This window comes from Macaca fascicularis, chromosome 10 (assembly GCF_037993035.2).
Source record: "Macaca fascicularis isolate 582-1 chromosome 10, T2T-MFA8v1.1".
Lineage (NCBI taxonomy): Eukaryota > Metazoa > Chordata > Mammalia > Primates > Cercopithecidae > Macaca > Macaca fascicularis.
Window position 1 is genome coordinate 85,429,244 of NC_088384.1, and position 21,113 is coordinate 85,450,356.

The 21,113-nt window shown below is 48.9% G+C and overlaps 1 protein-coding gene across 6 annotated transcripts in view; it reads left to right on the plus strand.

Moving 5' to 3' along the window:
- Positions 1–2,186: 2,186 nt before the first annotated feature.
- Positions 2,187–21,113, plus strand: part of LOC102141936 (signal-regulatory protein beta-1) — a 108,793-nt gene continuing 89,866 nt past the window's right edge. For all 6 annotated transcript variants that reach the window (XM_074004952.1, XM_045362648.3, XM_074004946.1 and 3 more), the window contains exon 1: positions 2,187–2,328. The gene's annotated coding sequence lies outside the window, so the exon portion shown is untranslated. The remainder of the gene's footprint in view (positions 2,329–21,113) is intronic.

Below are 21,113 nucleotides of genomic sequence, written 5' to 3' on the forward strand. Positions count from 1 at the left end.
TGAATACAGGAGGATGGATGCAGGAGGATGGATGCAGGGGGATGGATGCAGGGGGATGGATACAGGGGGGTGGCTACAGAGGGGTGAATACAGGAGGATGGATACAGGGGGATGGATGCAGGGGGATGGATACAGGGGAGTGGCTACAGAGGAGTGAATACAGGAGGATGGATGCAGGAGGATGGATGCAGGGGGATGGATGCAGGGGGATGGATACAGGGGGGTGGCTACAGAGGGGTGAATACAGGAGGATGGATACAGGGGGATGGATGCAGGGGGATGGATGCAGGGGGATGGATGCAGGGGGATGGTGGTGTGGGGGTGATTTCTGCCAAGAGGTCAGGGAGGGTCTCTCTGAAAATGTGACATATGAACGGAGACGTAGCTATGTGGAGGAAGAGCGTTCAGGCAGAAGGAACAGCATATGCAAAGCTGCTGAGCAGGGACAGGGCCTGGCATGTTTGAGAAAGGCTGGGAGGCTGGTGTGAATGGAGCAGAGGGAGGGAGAGGGTGAGGGGAGGCAAGGAAGCCTAAGCAGAGAAACTCCTCACCACCACCATTGTCTCCATTTTACAGACAGGAAACTGAGCCCAGAGAGGTTAAGCAACTTGCCTGAGGCCACACACCTGGTCAGTGGAGGTATCTGGCTGGATGCCCACTATGATATCAGAGCCACTTAGCACCATGTGACTAACATGCTCTATTGGGAAGCACAAGTGGCACCTTGTTTTCGGTGACCTGGGGTCACTGAGTGCTAGCTGTTTCCCTTTTAACTATAAGCCCATTTGGCAGGGTTGTGTACTGGGCACCCAAGAGCCAGTGCCCTTTTTTAAGGACCTTCTTTAAGGACCTTCCTGAGATCTGGAGTCTGACAGGCCTGGGTTCGAGTCCCCCATTTACACTCACTAATCACTGGGGTTTTCTAGGCCTTGGTTCGCTTCTCTGTAAAATGGGGCTAATGCTGCCTACTTCAGTGGCCTGGCAGGAGGTGATTCAGCCCAAGACGTGGTAGATACTTAGAAAACATTTACCGCCTTCGGCCCCCCTCACCCAGGCCTCTAAAGCTGTGGTCCTCAAATCTCACAGTGTCCTTCCCTGGGAAGAAACAGCCCTCCCCAAAAGTGCTGGGTCTGCATGCCTGGGGGCTTTAAATGGGACTCTGATGCAAGGTGCTGCAGGACCACCACTGCAGTAAGGTTTCTGCAAACCTTGTACAAATGGGAGATGTTGGCATCCCCCACTGTCCCCTCCCAGGGCCCTCGCTGCTTTTCCTTTGTGGCATCCATCACACTTGTAATTACTTGTTTAGCATCTGTCTGCTTCTCTGGGCTGCTTGTGCTGGCCTTGTTCATGGCTGGGTCCCCAGCACTGAGCAGCCTGCCTGGGGCGTAATAAGTGTGTGTTGGGAAAACAAACAAACAGACGCCTGGCTGGCTGAATCAATGCACGGATGCTCTTCAGAGCAGCTGGACTCAGTATCCCCCCCAAGGCCTGGGTTCTGACACAGGCTCTGTGGCCACACACTTCTTGTATGATCTTGGGCAAGTCACCCTGTTCTCTGAAAAATTACATTGATTACCGAGGAGGAGTCAGGTGCAGAGGATCCCTGAGAGCTCTGGAAGAACTTGTTGGAAGTGGGTTTTTGGAAGACGAAACTGCGTGAGCAAAGGTAAGGAGGGAGGGAAGTGCACAGCTTGTTCAGGGGACAGCCAGATGGCTAGGGGGTCCGATGCTCTTCGTATACCGTGGTATGTGTGTCTGTGTTTGGGGGAGTGTGGGATGTGTGCTTATGTTGCTGTGTGTGTGTGAGTTTGAGAGTGTATATGTGTGTGGTGTGTTATTGTGTGTTGTGAGGAGTGTGTGAGAATCTGAGGCACAAGGAGGGTAAGGGTCTTACTTGATGCCCCCGGGGTGGGTGGCATGTAGTAGCCACCCCCTCATGCATGCCCTTATCCTCTGCTCCCCTGGCCTCAGGATGTACCAGGCACTGACCCAGGCACTGGGGTTCCAGCGGCTACAATAGCAAACAGAATCCCTGCCTTCACAGGGGCTGCTGTTGCACATAGAGGGGTGACATTGTGGAGCAAGGGCACAGGTGGCTCTGGGGGCCTCGAAGGTCAGGCTGTTGAGCTTAGACTTAGGCCTGGAGGCACACGGAACTGTGGGAGGGATCTCGGAGGGGAGGTGCCCTGGGAGACATTGAGGAAGGAAAAGGCACCATGAGATAAGTTCTGCAGCTGCAGAGCATTGGGCGCTGCTGATGGAGTAATCAGGAGACATTGTGTTCACTTCTTCCCTTCCTAGAAGAGGAATCGCAGCGCAACCGGGGTGAGGCAAGTGTATGGGCAACTTAGCTCAGTAGCTAGTGTGTGTGTGTGCGGTGTGTGTGTGCATGTGTGGTGTGTGTGTGTGTGTTGTAGAGTGACTCAGAGTGGACTCTGCACCTCTGCGAGAGGGAATTCTATCATGGAAATCGTTTGGTGGCCCTCAGAGGCACGGGGTCATGCAGCAAGCTGGCACTAGAATATTTCGAGCTCGCAGTAATGAAAGCAAATGGCAATTTGGCGTGTCTTCAGGCTTGAAAGCCGCAGAGCAGCGTTCAGTCATCAGCGGCGGTTATCACCCACCGATAATGGGGGCTGCTGTTTGGGGCCTGGTGAGGGAGAGGAGGGCTCAGAGAGGTTAAGTGACTTGCCCAGCATCACATGGCCAGTAATGGGAGGGCAAAGTGCAAGGTGCAGAGTTTGGCCTTTCCCCCTCCCCCAAGGCCAGGCCGCTCCCCAGAATGGATCATCTCTGAGCGTTTCCTGAGCGCTGGTTTCCATAGCAGCAGGGCCATTCCTGCACACTGGATCCCCATCTTTCCCCAGCTTTGCTGCTGTGGGGGCTGCAGGGTTGGGGATGCTTGGTCTTGGGGACTGCTGGGGCGCCAGTAGGAGGGAGCTGGACAGGTCATTTGGATGGTCTTGGGGCCTCCAGGCCTTACAGAAGGGCCACATTTGTTCAATTTTTTTTCATTTCGGCTCTGGAGTTGGGTCCACTTCCAGGTAGGGGGTAGGGAGAGAGAGGACAGAGAATGAAATAGGAAAAACACCAGAAATAGGGAATGGGAAAGTCAGAGACAAAATAAATTTTACAAAAGCCAAGACAGAGAAGAGGTGTTTGCTTTCCAGAAAAATTATTTCATTTCATCTTTACAACCTTGGGAGGCCAAGACGGGCGGATCACGAGGTCAGGAGATCGAGACCATCCTGGCTAACCCGGTGAAACCCCGTCTCTACTAAAAAATACAAAAAACTAGCCGGGCGAGGCGGCGGGTGCCTGTAGTCCCAGCTACTTGGGAGGCTGAGGCAGGAGAATGGCGTGAACCCGGGAGGCGGAGCTTGCAGTGAGCTGAGATCCAGCCACTGCACTCCAGCCTGGGCGACGGAGCGAGACTCCGTCTCAAAAAAAAACAAAAAACAAAACAACCTTGGGAAGTAGTTTCTGTTTACTCCAAATTGACAGATGAGGAAACTGAGGGCAAATGCAGCGCTTCTCCAAGGAGCTAAGGCTGTCCTCAAGAGCCAGCCTGGGTGGTCCCAAGGTGAAAGGTTGTGGAGAGGATAGTGGTTAAAATGCAGACTCTCTCACCCCCTCCCAGACCTATAGAATCTGATTCTCTCCAGTGGAACCAGGACTCTGCATTTAGCCAGTTCCCCGGGAGAAATTTCTATAAAGTTTGAGAGTATTCACAGTCAGGAGGGTTGCCCTGTCTATGCTGAAGTTTATGCAGCACAGAAACTCAGAGCCAGGATTTAGGACCCAGAAGGGAATAAGATAGAGAGGAAAGTGACAAAGGGAAGCTTTTCAAAGCAAGACAGATATGCCTCAGAAGAGATGGCAGAGAGCAAGAGAGAGGAATAAGACAGAAAGAGACACATGGGGAGAAGTCCTCTGAGCTAAGAGAAGGAGGAATCTGGTAGGGCTAGCGTGCGCTTTTATTGATTATGGATTGCCTGTCACTGTAAACAGAGCCCTCACTTAATCCTCAGAACAGTCTGATAAGGTAGGTCCTATTGCTCCCATTTTCTGGATAAGGAAACTGAGGCGAGGAGAACAAAGGGGAAGAGCATAGCTTTGACCCCTGGTGGCCTGGCTTTGGAAGGGGTCACAGCTTAACCACCAGGCTAGGCTGCCTCCCAAGCAGAAAGCTCAGGGACTCAGACTTAGACTCCAATTTTTTCTCCATCACCCTACCTGTGTGACTCTGGGAAGCTTTCTGTGTCTCAGTTTCCTCACCTGCAAAATGGTGATAACAATACCTGTCTCAAGGAGTTCCTGTGGGGCCTTGTCTGAGATGGTACAAGAGCACAGAGCAGTACCTAGTGCTGGAAGTGCTCCATCACAGTTAACTGTCGGTAAATACCTAGAAAGTCCAGGAAACATGTAAAAGGTTCTCACAAATGGTGGGTTTCTTGGGGCCTCTTTGCCCTGAACTGGGGCAAAGGATGGTGTCTTAGTCCATGTTATGCTGCTATAACAGGATACTGCAGACTGGGTAATTTATAATGAATAGAAATTTATTTGGCTATGATTCTAGAGACTGGGAAATCCAAGAGCATGGAGCTGGCATCTGGAGAGGGCCCTTGGGCTGCATCATCCCATAGTGGAAGGCAAAAGGGTAAGAGATTGTGCAAGAGAGAACAAGAGGGAAGGGGGTTGAGCTCATCCTTTTACCAAGAACCCAATCCCACAATAACCAACCCACTCCCATGATAATGGCATTAATCATCCCTTAAAGGTCCTACATGTCACCACTCTTGCTGTGGGGATTACATGTCCAATATGTGAACTCTGGGGGACACATTCAAAACTTAGCAGAGGGGAAGAGGCTCCCAGTGAGTCTTGCTCTTCTCTGAGTCTAGAGTAAACCTACCAAACACAGAATCATTGATGACACAGAGACAATGGCCCGACTCATGGCCCTATCGGCCACTCTAAGCCATTGGGCTCCTGTGAGCCTCACCAGGTCATACAGGGAAGCCCCAACCTGTGCCTCACAAGAGCTCACTCCCAAGTCTGCTTTTCCAGATGCTACGGTGGCTCTGGTTGTCACTATTATGTGGACTATTATGTCCACTGTGCACCTGCCAGATATCCTCTGGGTGCGCTGGTGCCATCCCTTTACCCTGTGACTGAGGCACAGGAGCCCTGGGGGTGCCCCACTCACCCTTCCAGGGAGGAATGAGTCCTCCCATTTTACAGATGAGGTAACAGAGGCTTAGAGAGGCAAAGTGATGGGCCGTGGGACACACATCTGGAAAATGGTACAGTCAGAAAACACACACACACACACACACATCTGGCTGTGCTCTGGTTGCCTCTAACAAGCATTTATTGAGCCCCTGCTGTATACTGGGCATTTGTGATATTTGTGAGCATAGTCATTACCTACATCCTCTGATAGGCTGGGGGCAGCATCAGAGGAAGGAGATCCTCCTACATGGTGTGATGGGTGCAGCAGCAGCAGGTGACATTCATGCAAAGTGCCAGGCACACACCCAAAGACGTCTCATCACTCCATGCCACAGCCCTGTGGTCACATGGTGACCATAACTTGGGTGGTGGTGAGCAGCCAGCCTTGGTCCAGCCCCTGTTCTCAAGTGTGGGCGGTCTTGGGTTGACTGGGGTGGGAGGAGGTTAGGAAACAAGCCTTGTGACCATTGGGCCTTTCTCTGCTGGTGGCGGGCAGTGTGAGCTTTGTGTCTTTGCTCTCAGGACAACACAGACCAGCTGCTAATGCTGATGTTCATTGACCCTGTGATGGTACTGTGGTGCAGTTTATACAATTGAATCTTTGGATTTCACTTACTACCTGAGGGTGGATTTTTCATGGTCTGTTATTATCTCCGTTTTACAGATGAAGAAAACTGAGGTTCAGAGATTCTAAGTAGGGAGGATTTGAATCCAGCACTTGAATGCCAAGGCCTGTCCCCTAACTGCCTCTTGGTTCTCTGGGAAGGGAGGGATGAGGCAGGTCAGGCGCTCTGGGCTGGCTTCCGAAAGGAGGAGGGGAAGGCTAGACTGAGACTTGAAGGACAAGCAGCCGTGGGACTGATGGAGCGCGTGTGTGGAGAGGGGGTGGTGGCTTGGGCAGGGCTTACTGGGTGGGGCCTAGCGGGGCTGGAAGGTGGGAGCAGGGCCTCAGCGAGGAGCTGGCTGCAATCTCATCTTGTCACCTGGGTTACCCTGTATTAGTAAAATCACAGTGAGGTCACACCCCCTCCTGCACTCAGAAGGCTCCTGTGGTTTCACATTGAGTGCAGACGAAAAGCCGAAGTTCTGACAGAGGCCTGCAAAGCCCTGCCCTGGCTGACAATGGCCATTCCTCTGACCTCATGTCCAGTCCAGGTCCCCCTTGCTCACTGAGCTCAGGCCATGCATTTATGGAGCATGTCGGGCACGCTCACGGCCCTTCTGCCTGCAAAGCTCTGCTCGGAGATATCTAGAGGGCCCCCTTACCTTGCCAAATCTTTTCGTAGACAGACCTTCCCTGACCATCTTATTTAAAATTGTGACATCCCCCTTTCCGCACCCCTGCCTCTCACACTCTCCCTTCCCCTTTCTTGGTTTAATTGCTACTTTTTCACAGCACTTAATCAGCATCTGACATGCTATGTATTTTACTTGCTTATTTTTTTAGTGCCTGGCTGTCCCTATAATGACGGCAGCTTTAACTGAGATTTTGTCCATGTTATTCACTGCTATATCCCCAGAGCCTAGAACAATGCCTGGCACATAGTAGGTACTCACTAAAATAAATTGTTGCCTAAATAAAAATACCAGCAATGACCCCGTTTCATCATGATCCCTCTGCAAGTCACTTTATTTTTTTCCAGTTTTCAAAGTTGAGGCTCAGAGAAAGGAAGGAGCTTACCCATGGTCATGTAGCAAGTAAAGGGGCAGGGTGGGTGCCCAGCTCTCCTCAGGAAAGAAGGACTTACTGCCCAGCTGTTGGTGGTGCAGCAAAGTCCCTGTTGGAGATTGCCCAGTTAAGGAGAGCAGCCTTGCCTGAGGTCATGTCCCTTCCCTGGGCAGCTCATATCTCATGACCGATTTATGCAGGGTCTAAAGGCCTAGCCCAAGCCACTGACCACGCCCCTAGGCTCTGGTGGCAGTGAAGAGAGAAGCACAGCTCACTTACAGCTGAAAGCCCTAGGCAGAATGTTTTAGATGCCATATAAGCTGAATTGTCTCCTCCCACCCGCACCAAATTCATATGTCGAAGCTCTAACCCCCAACACCTTAGAATGTGACTGTATTTGGAGACAGGGTCTTTAAAGAGGTAATTAAGTTAATGAGGTCATTAAGGGTGGATCTTAATTCAATATGACTGGTGTCCTTTATAAGGACACCTTTATAAGAAGAGGAGATTAGGACGCAGACACACACAGAGGGAAGACCAGGTAAAGACACAGAAAGAAACAGCCATCTACAAGCCAAGGAGAGAGGCCTCAGAAGAAACCAGCCTTGCTGACACCTTGATCTTGGACTCCTAGCTCCCAGAATTGTGAGACAATAAACGGCTGTTGTTGAAGCACCGGAATATCCTGCAGCTCCGCATTGTGTGCAGAGGAAAAGTGAAAGTCCTTAGAGTGACCGGCGAGACCCTGCCCTATCTTCTCTCTCTAGACCAAAAATTTCTTGAGAGATGGGTCCTTGTCTGTCTTCTTCTATACTGTGTCTCTGGTATCTACTGTAGTGTCAGAAACACAGCAAGTACTCAGTAAGTATTGATTGATTGGATTTGCAAAATGACCAGATGCACGGAGTCATTGTGAGGCTTAAGTGAGGTTTTCATTGTGAAGCATCATGGCGCAAAACAACAGAAATTTATTGTCTCACAATTCAGGGGGCTAGAAGTCCATGACCAAGGTATCAGCAGGGTTGGTTTCTTTTGAAACACCAGTATCACAGCTAACTATGACACTTCATTTTTTGTTTGTTTGTTTGTTTGTTTTTGTTTTGAGATGGAATCTCACTCTGTCACCCAGGCTGGAGTGCAGTGGCACGATCTTGGCTCTCTGCAACCTCCGCCTCTTGGGTTCAAGTGATTCTCCTGCCTCAGCCTCCCAAGTAGCTGGGATTACAGGCACCTGCCACCATGCCCTGCTAATTTTTGTATTTTTAATAGAGATGGGGTTTTACCATGTTGGCCAGGCTAGTCTCGAATTCCTGACCTCAGGTGATCTGCCCACCTCAGCCTCCCAAAGTGCTGGGATTACAGGCATGAGCCACCGCGGTCGGCGGAGTGTGACACTTCATTATGGCAGCACTAGCAAATTAATCCAGTGCATTTGCTCATCCAACCCTTAGAAAATCTGCACAGTAAGTGTAGGAATTACCCCATTCTGCAGATAAGGAAACAGGCTCAGAGAGGGGCAGTGACTTGCCCAAGATGACACAGTTCAGTTCCGTTCTGACCCCAAAGTCAGAGGCAGCATACAGTCTAGTGAGAAGATGGGCTTTCACAAGCAAAACTGATGAAGCCGCCTTGGCCGTCTGCCCTCATGACTGGGCAGTGCTGTGTGAGCTCAGAGGAACAAGGGCTCCATTTAGGGCAGTCAGCCAGGATTCCTGCAGGAGGCAGAAGCCGCTGGGCCTTGCAGAGTAAGTACAATTTATTTAAGGGTAGTGAAATCACAGAATTCAAGGTAGACAGCCGCTGTTCAAGGGTGTGGAGGGAGGAATCCTCATGGCCTCCTTGGGTAGGTACCTCAGTTGCTCAGTTGCACAGAGCACCGGGTCCAAACTAGGAGGAGAGAAGTGAAGAATTGACACCGGGTGAATCATCTGGCATGTGTAGTGTGAAGTTATCACATGAGACTGGATTTTAATGTTTTGGTTTTTGGACCCCTTTATACTCTTAAAAATTACTGTGAACCCCAAAGAATTTTGTTTATGTTAGTTTATCTATTGATAGTTACCCTGTTAGGAATTACAACATTTAAGAAACACACTCGGCCGGGTGTGGTGGCTCATGCCTATAATCCCATCACTTCAGGAGGCTGAGGCAGGCAGATCACTTGAGGTCAGGAGTTCGAGACCGACCTGGCCAACATGGTGAAACCCCATCTCTACTAAAAAAACCCACAAAAACTAGCTGGGTGTGGTGGTGTGCACTGGTAGTCCCAGCTACTCAGGAGGCTGAGGCAGGAGAACTGCTTGAACCTGGGAGGCAGAGGTTGCAGTGAGCTGAGATCACACCACCGCACTTCAGCCTGGGCACAGAGTGAGATCTGAAAAAAAAAAAAAAAAAAAGAAGAGAGAAGGAAAGAAAGGAAAGAAAGGGAAGAAAGGAAGAAAGGAAGGAAGGAAGGAAGAAAGAAAGAAGAAAGAGAAAGAAAGAAAGAAAGAAGGAAAGAAAGAAAGAAAGAAAGAAGAAAAAGAAAGAAAGAAGGAAAGAACACTCCATTAGTTGTCAAAGTGAGGTCATCTTCCTAACAGTCTTCTAGTGTGTTACTATTGTAATCCCATTTTACAGATGAGAAAACTGAGGTCCAAATAAGCTGGGTCATCCAAAGTCTCACAGCTACCGAGCAAACAGAGCCAGGATTTGAACCCAGGCATTCTGCTTCCAGAGCCCAAGCTGTTAACTGCTACATTACGCTGCTTGGACATGCTGCACGTGCCCCCGTTCCTACCCCGGGTATGGGGTCTGGACATTATCCTAGGAGTCTTGGGCTAAATCCCTGGAGCCTGTCTAAAGCTAGTAGAATGGGGTGCAAGGAGTTAAGCTTTCCTGAGATGAAATTTCATACTGTGAAAGGGATGCTTTACCCCAGAGGCACACCAGGCATCCCACACCCACCTCCACACAAGGCAGGGGTGAGAAGTCTGCTCTCACAGCCAAAGCCTTTGAAATGTTATTTCCTGAAGTGTTGCCTCACCCCTACCACAGCTCAAAGCCTCTGGGACTGGGGCTCCCTCCAGGAAGCAGCTGGTCCCCATCCTTCCTCCTGCATAGAGCCTGGGACCAGCCAGGGACCAGAGATAACTTAGCTCTCTGTAGGGTATGGGGCAGGATAAGTCCTGGCTAAAATCTGTCCTCCCACTGAAAGCCTTGCCTAGCCCACATGCACCTTGATTTAGCTCATTTTTACTGTATTTGCAGAAGACCTCCTGTGTGCCATGACGCTTCACAATCAGAACCTTGCTTAAGCCTCATACAACTTTGTGCATCTGGTCATTTTGCAAATCCGATCAATTAATACTTACTGAGCATTTGTTATGTTCCTGACGCTAAACTAGATACCAGGGACACGGTGCAGAGAATGAAGACGGGTAAGGACCCGTCTCTTGGGGACGGGTCTAGAGAGAGAAGACAGCCAGACAATCGTGGGCAGCGCAGGATAACAGGAAACACAGGGGGCTTTGCAAGCACAGAATACTCAGTAAATATTCGTGGTTGAATGGAAAGCTCTCAGGATAATGGCTCTCAGGTAACTCTCCAATGTGCCAGTCTATTGTGTTCGTTAGGGCAGGATAACTGCTGTTACAGACAACCCCCAAATCTCAATGACTCACAATCTGTTTATTTGTCACTCAGATCACAGTCCAGTGTAGGTCAACTCCTCATTGTCACTCAGAGATCCAGGCCCTTGCATCCAGGGGAGGGGGTCTTGATTTCTTTTTTGATCTTCTGCATCCCCCAGCAGAGGAGAGGAAAAGGCAGGGTGTGGAGGAGCATGGGGGAGGCTTTATGGGCAGGTCTGGAAGGGACTCATGGCCAACTCACCTGGTCTTGCGTGGGGATGTAGGCAGTGACCTAGGAGTGAAGGAAAGAGCGGTGTCATGCCCAGCACTTCCCCCAGGTGAATTCAGTGGAGGAGAGGTGATTTTCCTAAACAATGAGTGTTACTTAGGAAGGGGGCATGGGTTCTGGGTGGCCACAGCCTTCTTATCAGTATATATTAACTGCAGTATGCTAGTCAGGATTCTTTTAGCTTCAGCTGATAAAAAACCCAACTCAAACTACTTAAGGAAAAGAGGGAATGTATTGATTCTGCTCTAGGAAGGTGATTTCAGGAATGGCTGCATACAGGAACTCAACAGGGCCATCTTCTCTGGTTGGCTTTAGCCTCCCAGGCAGCCTGTCAATGTGTGGTAGGGAAGCTGGCCACCAGCAGGTGCACCCAAACATGTATGCAACAAGCCTAGCAAGCCTGGCAGGAGTGAGGCATATATATCATGTATCTATGTATGTATATAGTAAGTATGTCATATATATCCTCTCTATATATCATATGTCCATGTACATATCACATATGTCATATATTGTATATCCTATATATATCATATATATGTCATATATCATCTATACACATCATATATCCATGTGTATATATCTATCATATATATGTCATATATCTACATATATTATATATCCATATCTATGCCAAATACTCATCCCAGAAAAACACTTTGGTCCTGAATGCGACCCATGACCACTCTTGTTTTGATGATCTTGATGGAAACCCCAAGTTCACATGGCGTGGAAGAGGGACCATTTTCCCAAAAAGGGATTCAGACAATACCATCAAGTTCACTGCAGGAGACATTACTAGATCTTTCCAAGAACATTGGGCCTAACTCACAGTCCTAGATGTCAAAAGGGAGAGGAAACGTGAGAAAAATAGATGTCTAATCTCTTTGTTAGTAGCCAATTTCTAGGAGCCAGGTATGGACCATGTGATTTTTATGGCATCAACATATAACGTTGTTTTCTCCCTCACTTAAGTTCAGAAGCAGTAGGAGACCCAGGAGTCAAGAGCTGAGGAACAAAATGTCAGCTTATTACACAGATAAAGCTGTTTCGAGAACGTGGCTTGGGCATGCAGGCAAATGGAACTGCTAACACTGATCCTCAGAGTTGGACAGCCTTACCTTTGCAGTCACAGGTAGATGGATATACACAGATCTGTCCCCTCTGACTCCTGGTAGAGAACATGTCTTCGCAGGTAGCTGACCCTAGGTTGAGACAGGGCTCACCTCTTCATACTCACCAATCATTCAGTCCAGGTTTGTTGCTCTGATGGAGGCCGCCCCAACCCCCAACCCGTTTTCAAATGTGCACCATAGTAGGGAATGAGGCCAAGACCTGAGACCTGGCTGTCTGGTGGGTAGACCCTGGAAAGTACAAGCAAATATCCCCTAATGCCCGGAAGCTCCTGGTTCCCGAGGAAACAGATGAAATTTGTGATGGGCAGAGAGTCAGAGAAAGAAGCATTTTTGTTTTCCTTTATTTTTTCAAAAATGACTATTCGAATAATACAATCCACTGTGAAAATTTTAAAAGGAAAAGAAAGCCAGGAAAGAATTGTAAAACTGCAAGCCACCTTCAATTCCATCATCTGGTGTTAACTATCGTTACATGTTGGTGTATATCCCTCGGGCCTTTGTGAGTGTGTGTGTGTGTTTAAACAAAATTAGAATCATGCTCTATGCATAATTTTTTTATCCGTCTCTCTTTAACATTCTATATAAAGCATTTCAGCGTGTCCACGAGGCTGGAGGCAGCACGAGGGCAGGAACCAAGTCTGCTTGATGATTGCTGTCTCCCCGGGGCCTCCCATGTGCATCATGCTAAAAAAAAATATTGCAGAAAAGAATGGTATTCACAGGTAATATTGATTAGGTGACTTCTAGGCATCATCATGCATCATCGAATGACATTCTTACAAGATAATACAATGGGCACCTCTATGAACCACACCTTGTAGAAGAGGCAACTGAAGCCAGGGGAGGTGAAGTAGCTCACACAAGGTCACCATCAATGTTACATCCTGCACGAACACATCCTGTATGTGCATCTTCCTACTTGACACATTTCCTTCTTGCCACTTTCCACTTTTAATCAGGGATAGAGGGAAGCTGTTTGCTTGAGACAGGACTCTTTATTTGGAAAGAAGGTCTGTCCCATTCTGGGAGGGGGATGTGCTGAGGACTGTCACCCAGCCTTTGAGCCCTGCTGGGATTCTTTTTTTTGTTTGTTTTTTAAATTTTTCTTAAGACAAGGTTTTGCTCTGTCACCCAGGGAGGAGTGCAGTGGTGGGATCATAGCTTACTGCAACCTCAAACTCCTGGCCTTAAGTGATTCTCCTCCCTCAGCCTCCTGAGAGTGTAAGCCATGGCATCCCACTGGGAACCGTGAGCAGCCTGGGCACAGGATGGTGATGGGTCTGTCCTCACTTGGGCCCTGTTGCCCATGACCCGCCTGTCCCAGCTGTGTATGTCAGTGCATCTGCCTCTCTGCCAGATGTTGGGGGTCTCCCAGTATGCCCACTGACTATCTCCCAGAATTCCACAGGGGCAGATGCTCTTAATGCCCCACCTGAGTCCCCTTGGCCTTTCCTTTCTGTTTCAGGGCACACGGGCCCTGTGTCCGGCTGCTGGCACGTGAGTCTCTGCTTGAGGGTTTATCAGGCCACTGGAGCCTGCTCACCAGGAATTGATGCCTCCTGGGAGCAGCCTCCGACCAAATACTCTAGGAATTGGCATTGAGATCCTCCAGCCTCCTACCCTTGAAGTGGGCAACTCTGAGGCACGCGCAGTGCCGCCTCGCAGAACTCCCAGCAGGACTGAGCTCCCGTGGCCCACGGTGCTGCCTGGCTTTCTAATAAACATTTTATCAGCCTTCCCTTCCCTGTCTCACTTCCCTCTTCCTCCTCCTCACAGCAGTGCTTCCTGGGGTCACATCTCAAATAAAATCGCATCCTTGGCTCAAGGTTGGCTTCTTAGGGAACCCAAACCAAGACTTTTTCACTCTTTTCTTCCCTGCAGCCACCACCCACCTGAATTCCCCCACAGGCTTTGTCTGCACTCTTTCCCCTCTAATCCGCTGGCCACAGAGTCACCTTTTACGTTTTCCCTCCCTCCCTACGTGGCTGATTTCCCCTGGCCTCCAAGCTGAAGCCAGCCCAGCATTCAAGGCTCTGTATGTTTCTCTCTTGTCAACCTCTCCAGTATCTTTTTGAAGTATGACTCTCATCCTATGCTTGGGCCATACTGACCTATCTCATCTGTCTCTGCCTTTGCACGTGTTGTTCCACCTGCCTGATGTGCCCTTCCCTATACTGGTCATTCAGGAAACTTCCACTCATCCAGCAAGACCCATCTCAGAAGTCACCTTGTCTGTGAAACCTTTCTAGATCACCCTAGATACTGACAACCTCTCCCTTCTTTTGTGCCCTATTTGTATATTGTTTTTCCCTTGTATCCAAGACTTATCTTACTTTTTTGTAATTATGTGTTTGTATTCTGTCTCCCCAACATGACTGTGAGCTCCTTAAGGGCAGGATCAGTCCTCTTCTCTCTCACCTCAGGGCCTGCCTAGCACTGACTCTGGGACAGATTAGGTCCCCAGTGAATACAGATGTCCCTTGCTATCCAAATTTTCCTATATACTCAAAACCTACAAACAAAATAGGTTAGGACAGCATGGCATCCCACATGATTCTGAGTCCATTGTCCAATACCCACTACCAGAATTTAGGAGTTCTGTGGATTTGGAGGGCAAGAGATACTTGGGTATGAATGAATTAATTACTTAATGAATGAGGGCATTCAAAGCTGAGAGCGTTCATTAACTCTGGGCACAGACCTGCGTGAAGTTGGTGGAGAGGAGGGAAGGAGGGAACATGGAGATGCCAAGCCAGAGCCAAGAAAGTTGTTTTGCTTTGGAATATATTATTTTTGCAGGTTGCTATAGTTACCGCTGTGAAATTAAAAATTAAAACCTTGTGAAAGAGAGAGGGTTGACTGAGATGAGGCAGTTCCTTGACAGGCTGAGTTATTTATCTTTTCCCCATGTAACATCTGGTTATGTGCTTGCAAATTTATTTTTAATTCAGAGCTCTAAAAAGGATTTCGTGGCGGTGCGAGGTGCCCGGATGATCGGCTTGGGAGGGAAAGGTTAGAGGCTGGTATTCGGGGCCTGCCGGTGACCCCCAGCTTCGCTCCTGGCCCTTGCTCCTGCTTCTCACACAACCTCTAGGAATCAGGGGTAGCTCGAATGTGTCTGGACCCCCTGCCAATCAAGCAGCAGCCGTAACCATGGTTCCCAGATGCAGAGCCAGGATGGAGGCTGCTGTCTGGTTCCTGTGGTTCTTTGAGTGCGAAGACAAGCATGGCTGGGAGTGGGGCAGGTTTCGAGTTCCTATCTCTCCAGTCCGTCTCCCAACTTGTGTGTCTCTAAGTGTCTCCAGGGATCTTTCTGGACCCCTCACTCTGCCATCCAGAAAGGCAACAACTGTGGTTTAGGGGAGGCAACACTGGCCGGAGTTAAGAGATGTGGGATCTGGGTCCAGCCCAGCCACTGCTGGCTGTGTGACCTGGGAAAATCACCTTCCCTCTCTGGTCCCTGTTCTCTCCATTCTTCAGAGACAGGTTGGAGGCTGCAGTAACCCACTGGATCCCTACTGTAGGAATCTGAGTGAGCCTAAGGAGGTGCCAGGCATCACTGGAGCCTATTTTTGTGCTTTCGCCTGACTGCCCAAGGTGACAAGTTGGGAACACAGGACAGGCTGCCCCATGGGTTCCTTTTCCCTGCCAAGCTTCTTCCTGCCTTGTACCTTTGCACTCCGTGTTTTCTGCCTGGAGCTTTCTTCCCCTAGATGTTCACAGGACTCCCTTCTCCGTCCTACCCAGTCTTATGCGTCACTTCCTCAGCAGGGACTTTCTGCCCAGCCGGTCTGGAATGGCCTCGTCCTCCCTCCCCCACTTTGAAGCCTCTGCTTTTCTCTTCCAGCATCTTCACTGCCTGTGAGCATAGTATATTTTCTGTCCGTCTGTCTGCCTTCCTGTTGTCTGTCTTCCTTTCTGTCAATCCCATGAAAGCAGAGACATTACCTGATATTGTCTGTTTGGGTCACAGCTGCTTCTCCAGCTCCCAGACTGGGGCCTGGCATGTTGGAGGAAGTACTCCATGTTTGTCAAGTAAATGAATGAATGAAGGAAGGAATGAAGAAAACATTTATTGGTCTCTGCTATATGCTGGATTAGGTTAGGACAAGCTACGATGGGTTAGGACTCAGGGGAAATGAATGAGATTAAAAACTCCCAGACTAGGAAAAATGAATGCCAAAGACAACTTGAGAGGAGGAAATAAATGGTCTCATAATGGCTGAGGTGTGGGTTGCATATGTGTGTATATGTGTGTGGGGTGGGCAGAGGGGGCGTTTTCTGCCATGGTAATAGTAATCATATAGGTAGGTAACAGAAAATAATTGTATGTGTAAAACCTAAATCCTCTGACAATAACAAAAGTCATAATAATGACTATGAATCGAGTACTTATTACATGTGGGACACAGTACTTTAGATACATTAACTCTTTACACAAGCCCCTGTGAGAACAGGACTTGGCTGTTCTTTTCACTGCTGTATCCACAGTACCTGGGACATAGCAGGGGTCCAATATACATTTATGCAATGAATGAATCTCCATTTTATATTCAATCAGAAAGGGCAAGTGAGTTGTCCAAGGACACACAGCTGGAAAATGACAGAGCCAGTTGAAGCCAGGTCCGTTTGGCTCTGTCCATCTTGCACAGAGAGATCTTCTGTCTATGTTCATTGGCTTCTTTGAGTCACTGCCGACCACCACCACCACTCCCCTGACGAAATGCCCCCCACCCCCATCCCTCACTGACCGTCACAACATGCCTAAAACTCTGCTTAGCTCAAAGTCTGAAAGACCTTGTGCTGGATAGAATGGAAATCAGGCTGAGCTGTTTTAGCTACCAACATTGCAAACACAGCCTGGGCCCTGGTGTCTCTGAAACCTCCTGGCTCATTGTCATCTTTCACTATGCCTGACAAGGCTGGTGTGGGAGGACCAGGGAACATTTTGTGGGCAGACACACACATTCCAAACTTCTTAACAGGTCTGGGCTCATCACCGAGGCTCCCCTATGGGTGAGCTCCAAAAAGCATGGCTGAAGGCCTGGGCCTGCATGTTCAGCAGGGATGAATAATTAAGCAGCCATCAGGCGCCAACAGCTTGATGAGGGGGGTTTTGTGTAGCTGACAATGCTGTATCCCAGCCCAACACTGATTTTGGGTAGAGGCTGTTGTTTCTGATGGCTGTCTCAGTGGTGCCCAGAGCAACAGAGCAAGCAGAGGGACATATTTGATTGTTCTAGTGGACAGAGGATGTGCCGTGGGGAAGGCAATTGCAGCCAGACTGACCCTCCTGGACATAGCTGGGTGATCTTGGGGGAGCCTCTTCTTGGTTCCTGTTTTGTGCCTTCATTTCTTTGGCAAAATGGAAAACTGAGGAGTTATTGAGGAGGCAAAGTTAGGTCTCCTTAAAAAGCCCTTCCCTTTATGTTTATCCCTTTCCCTTCTTCCTACATGGAACAGGGATGTGATGCCTAAGACCTGGCAGTCATCTTGCAACCATGAGGCACTAGGAATGAGGATAAAGGACAGGTAGATGCTTAAAAGTAAACTGCAAAGCATCTTGTAAAGGTGAGAGAACTCTCTGCTGACTTGGTTATGCTTTGCTTCCCCCACTAGGATATGAGTTCTGATGACAGGGACTTTGCTAATTTTGTTCACCTATGAGCACCTGAAACTGGGCATCCTCTCAATAAACATTTGTTTAGAATGATGGATACATTTGGTTATTACAGATCAAATCAAATATGTTTCCTGGAAGTCCAATCTGTTGGATACTTGGGACCCTGGAATTTTCATGGTAGGTGGGTTCAGGGCAAGACTATACCCCCACTTCTCATGGGTTCACATGGATAGGTCTAGTGGCTGCGTGGCCTGAGAAGCAACTCAGGACCCTTTTCTGAGCCCTGAGTCAGGAAAACGCCTAATGCTGGTGCATTTTGGAAGAGAGAGAAAGGGGGAAGCTACATCCCCTGGGAGGCAGTGTGATTCCATAGAGGGAACAAGGGGTTGGTGTCAGGCAGTCCCCGGGTCCTATCCTGACCCCACTCTTGGGAAAGTTAGGAACGAACTCAGCTAGAAATAATAGAAACCCTTCTACAGAGGCATAATCCAATTGGTGTTTATTGTCTTATAAGTCCTGGGCAGGCTACCTGGGACCAGTGTGGCTCTCACTGATGCCACTGGAGACTCAGGCTCTGCTTGCTATTCATCTTTGCCATCTTTAGCCTGTAGCTGTTTATCCTCATTCCTAGTGCCTCATGGTTGCAAGATGACTGCTAGGTCTTGGGCATTGCATCCTCGTTCCATGTAGGAAGAAGGGAAAGGGATAAGCACAAAGGAAATGGCTTTTTAACTGTGGAGGAACCCTATTTCTGAGACTTTTACCTGCATCTCGTTGATTAGATCAGCGAGTGTCACATGCCACTCTTAGTTAAAAAGGAAGCTGGGAAAGTTAGTGTTCTGGCCTTTTTTGCAGTTAGCATGAGAGGAACTATTAGCTGTGTAGCAGGAGGCTGTCCACACATAGTTTCCACAGCCACAGGCTGATTTCCCAAACCCTGAAGCCCCCTTCACCCATGCTCACTGAGTGATGCTGGAACTTCCGGAAAGAAGGTGCTCTTCCTGCTGTCAGTGTAGTGATCAAGATGGGTTGTGAAGTCAGGCTGTCGGGTCTGAATCCCTACTGTACCGAGTACCACCAGCTGTGTGAGCCCAGGCAGATTCTGTAACTTCAGTGTGCCTCATTTTCCTCATCTGTAAAATGGGGATGCTGATCCTTCCCCACGGAGTTCCTTTGTGAGGGTGGAAAATGTTCCGTCATGGGAAGGACCTAGAATAGTGCCTGCCTGATTGTAGGCATCCAAAAAAATAAAGCTCTTAACAACCTAAATGCCCACTGGTGGCAGACCGGATAAGGAAAATGTACATATACACTGTGGAATACAATGCAGCCATAAAAAAGAACAAGATGGTGTCCTTTGCAGGAACATGGATGGAACTGGAGGCCATTATCCTCAGCAAACTAACGCAGGAACAGAAAATCAAATTCTGCATGTTCTCACTTATTAGTGGGAGGTAAATAATGAGAACTCATGGACAGAAAGAGAGGAACAACAGACACTGGGGCCTACTTGAGGGAGGAGGGTGGGAAGAGGAAGAGGATCAGGAAAAATAACTATTAGATACTATGCTTAGTACCTGGGTAACAAAATGGTCTGTACACCAAACCCCCATGACACGAGTTTGCCTGTATTAACGAACCTGCACTTGTACCCCTGAACCTGAAAGTTAAAAAAAAGTTTAAAAAATTAGGAAATTATTTTTCTCTCAAAAAACAAATCTATCTATCTATCTGTCTGTCTGTCTGTCTATCTATCTATTTATCTTATGATTGTTGTTACTATTATCGTGACTATGGTTACTAAGATAAGACTTTGATATCAGTGAAAACAGTAAGGCCTCAAATGCCTGGGGATGGTCCCAGCTGTGTCACAAACCGGCTGTGTAACTTTAGATGACCCCCTATCTGGGCCAGTGTCCCCTTTGTACTTCAGGAGACTGGATCCCAATGGTTGGGTGTCAGAGGCCTTCCCGGAGAGGACTCAGATGGAATCCTCCTATCAGACACTCACAGGGAGAGTGGCCTGTGATCACGTCTTCCCGGAAAATGGGTCTTATCGCAGAAGCAGCAGAGTCCAGGAGCGGGGGACATTTTGGTAAGTTTGGGGGCTCTCCCAGGATTGCTGATCCCAGGCTTGGTGTCTGGAGCTGGGCCAGGGCCGATCAAGCTTCTCTGTGTCTCTGAGAGGGCTGGGCTGCCCCCACCCCCCACCTCCAGCCTCATCCTGCCCCGCTTCTGCTAGGCTTAGCTCTTGTTCCTGCTGCCCTTCTTTCCTTTCTGTAAGTATTACTTCCTCTTGCTGACTTCTCAGCAGAAGCTGGTTTCCCTCCCTCAAAACCAGCTTCCTGCAGTGGGAGGTCCTGCACCAGGGAGAGGCATTAAGGAGGCTCCCTGAGTCCCTCTGTGGCAACGTTGAGATGGGCAGTGGAGTTTGCCCTGGGACTGTGACTTTGTTGTGGTGGTTGTTTGTTTTTCTGGGAAGGCGGCAGAGAAGCTCCTCTGCTCTCCGGAGGGAACTTGGCTCTTAACTGGTTGGTAACCTTGGCAGTCCTCTCTAGGCCTCAGTTTCCCCATCTGTGAAGTGTGGCAGCTGAATGCATAGTTTTGAGAGGCCCGAGCAGACTGGATTTTGACAGCAGGACACAGCTACTGAGGTGGAGGCGCCTGTGCTGGTAGTGGGCCATGGTAGTGTTGAGGCTACTGCAGGAGGTGGTCAGACGTCACAGTGCTCCCAGCCCCTGACTTCTTCAGGTCAGGCAGCTTTTCTTTGTTTTATTTGTTGTAACATCAGTATCCACTGAAGTTCTGAATGGAAGACAGGTCTCCAAAGTCAATATAAAATGTTTGAAAGTAATAGCTAACACTTTATAGACTTACCATGTGCCGGGCACTCTTCTAACTGTTCCACACATAGTACTTTATGTAATCTTACAGTAATGCCGTCAGGTAGGTACTATTATTAGTTCTGTTTTAAAGGTAAGGAAATTGAACAAAGAGAAGTTCAAGAACTTGCCCAAAGTCACTCAGAAAAGTAAGAGGGATTTGAATCCAGGCAGTTTGGCTCTTAACAAGTATTTGTTTGTTTTTTTCTAAAAAGCCACTGATGTAGCTCATCCTCTTCACCTCCCATCTGGTGTTGGAATCCCTGCTACAACATTCCACCAAATGTACCGCCTGGTCTCAGCTTGCACACCTGCAGGGATGGGGTGCTTGCTACCTCCCTGGGGATCTGTGGCCAGCTGTACCAGTTTTAAAACTCTCCCCCAAATTTATGAATTCCTTAATAAGTCCTCAAGGCTCCAAATGGTTTCCTGGGAAACAGAGCAGCTTGCTCAGCCCCCAGGGACCTGTTATGGTCTGGATTCCAGATGGAGAAATCTAGAAGGAGCCAACAAACCTCACATTTCGTGGATGTAAGAGAGGGCGCAGGGTGGACACCAGAGTGGGGGCTCTGCGTGTCTGCTCTGGAGTCATTTTTCTGCCTGAGCCTCAGTCTCATCTTCTGTGAAATGGCATTTACGAAGACCACCTTCTTCATAGGGTTGGT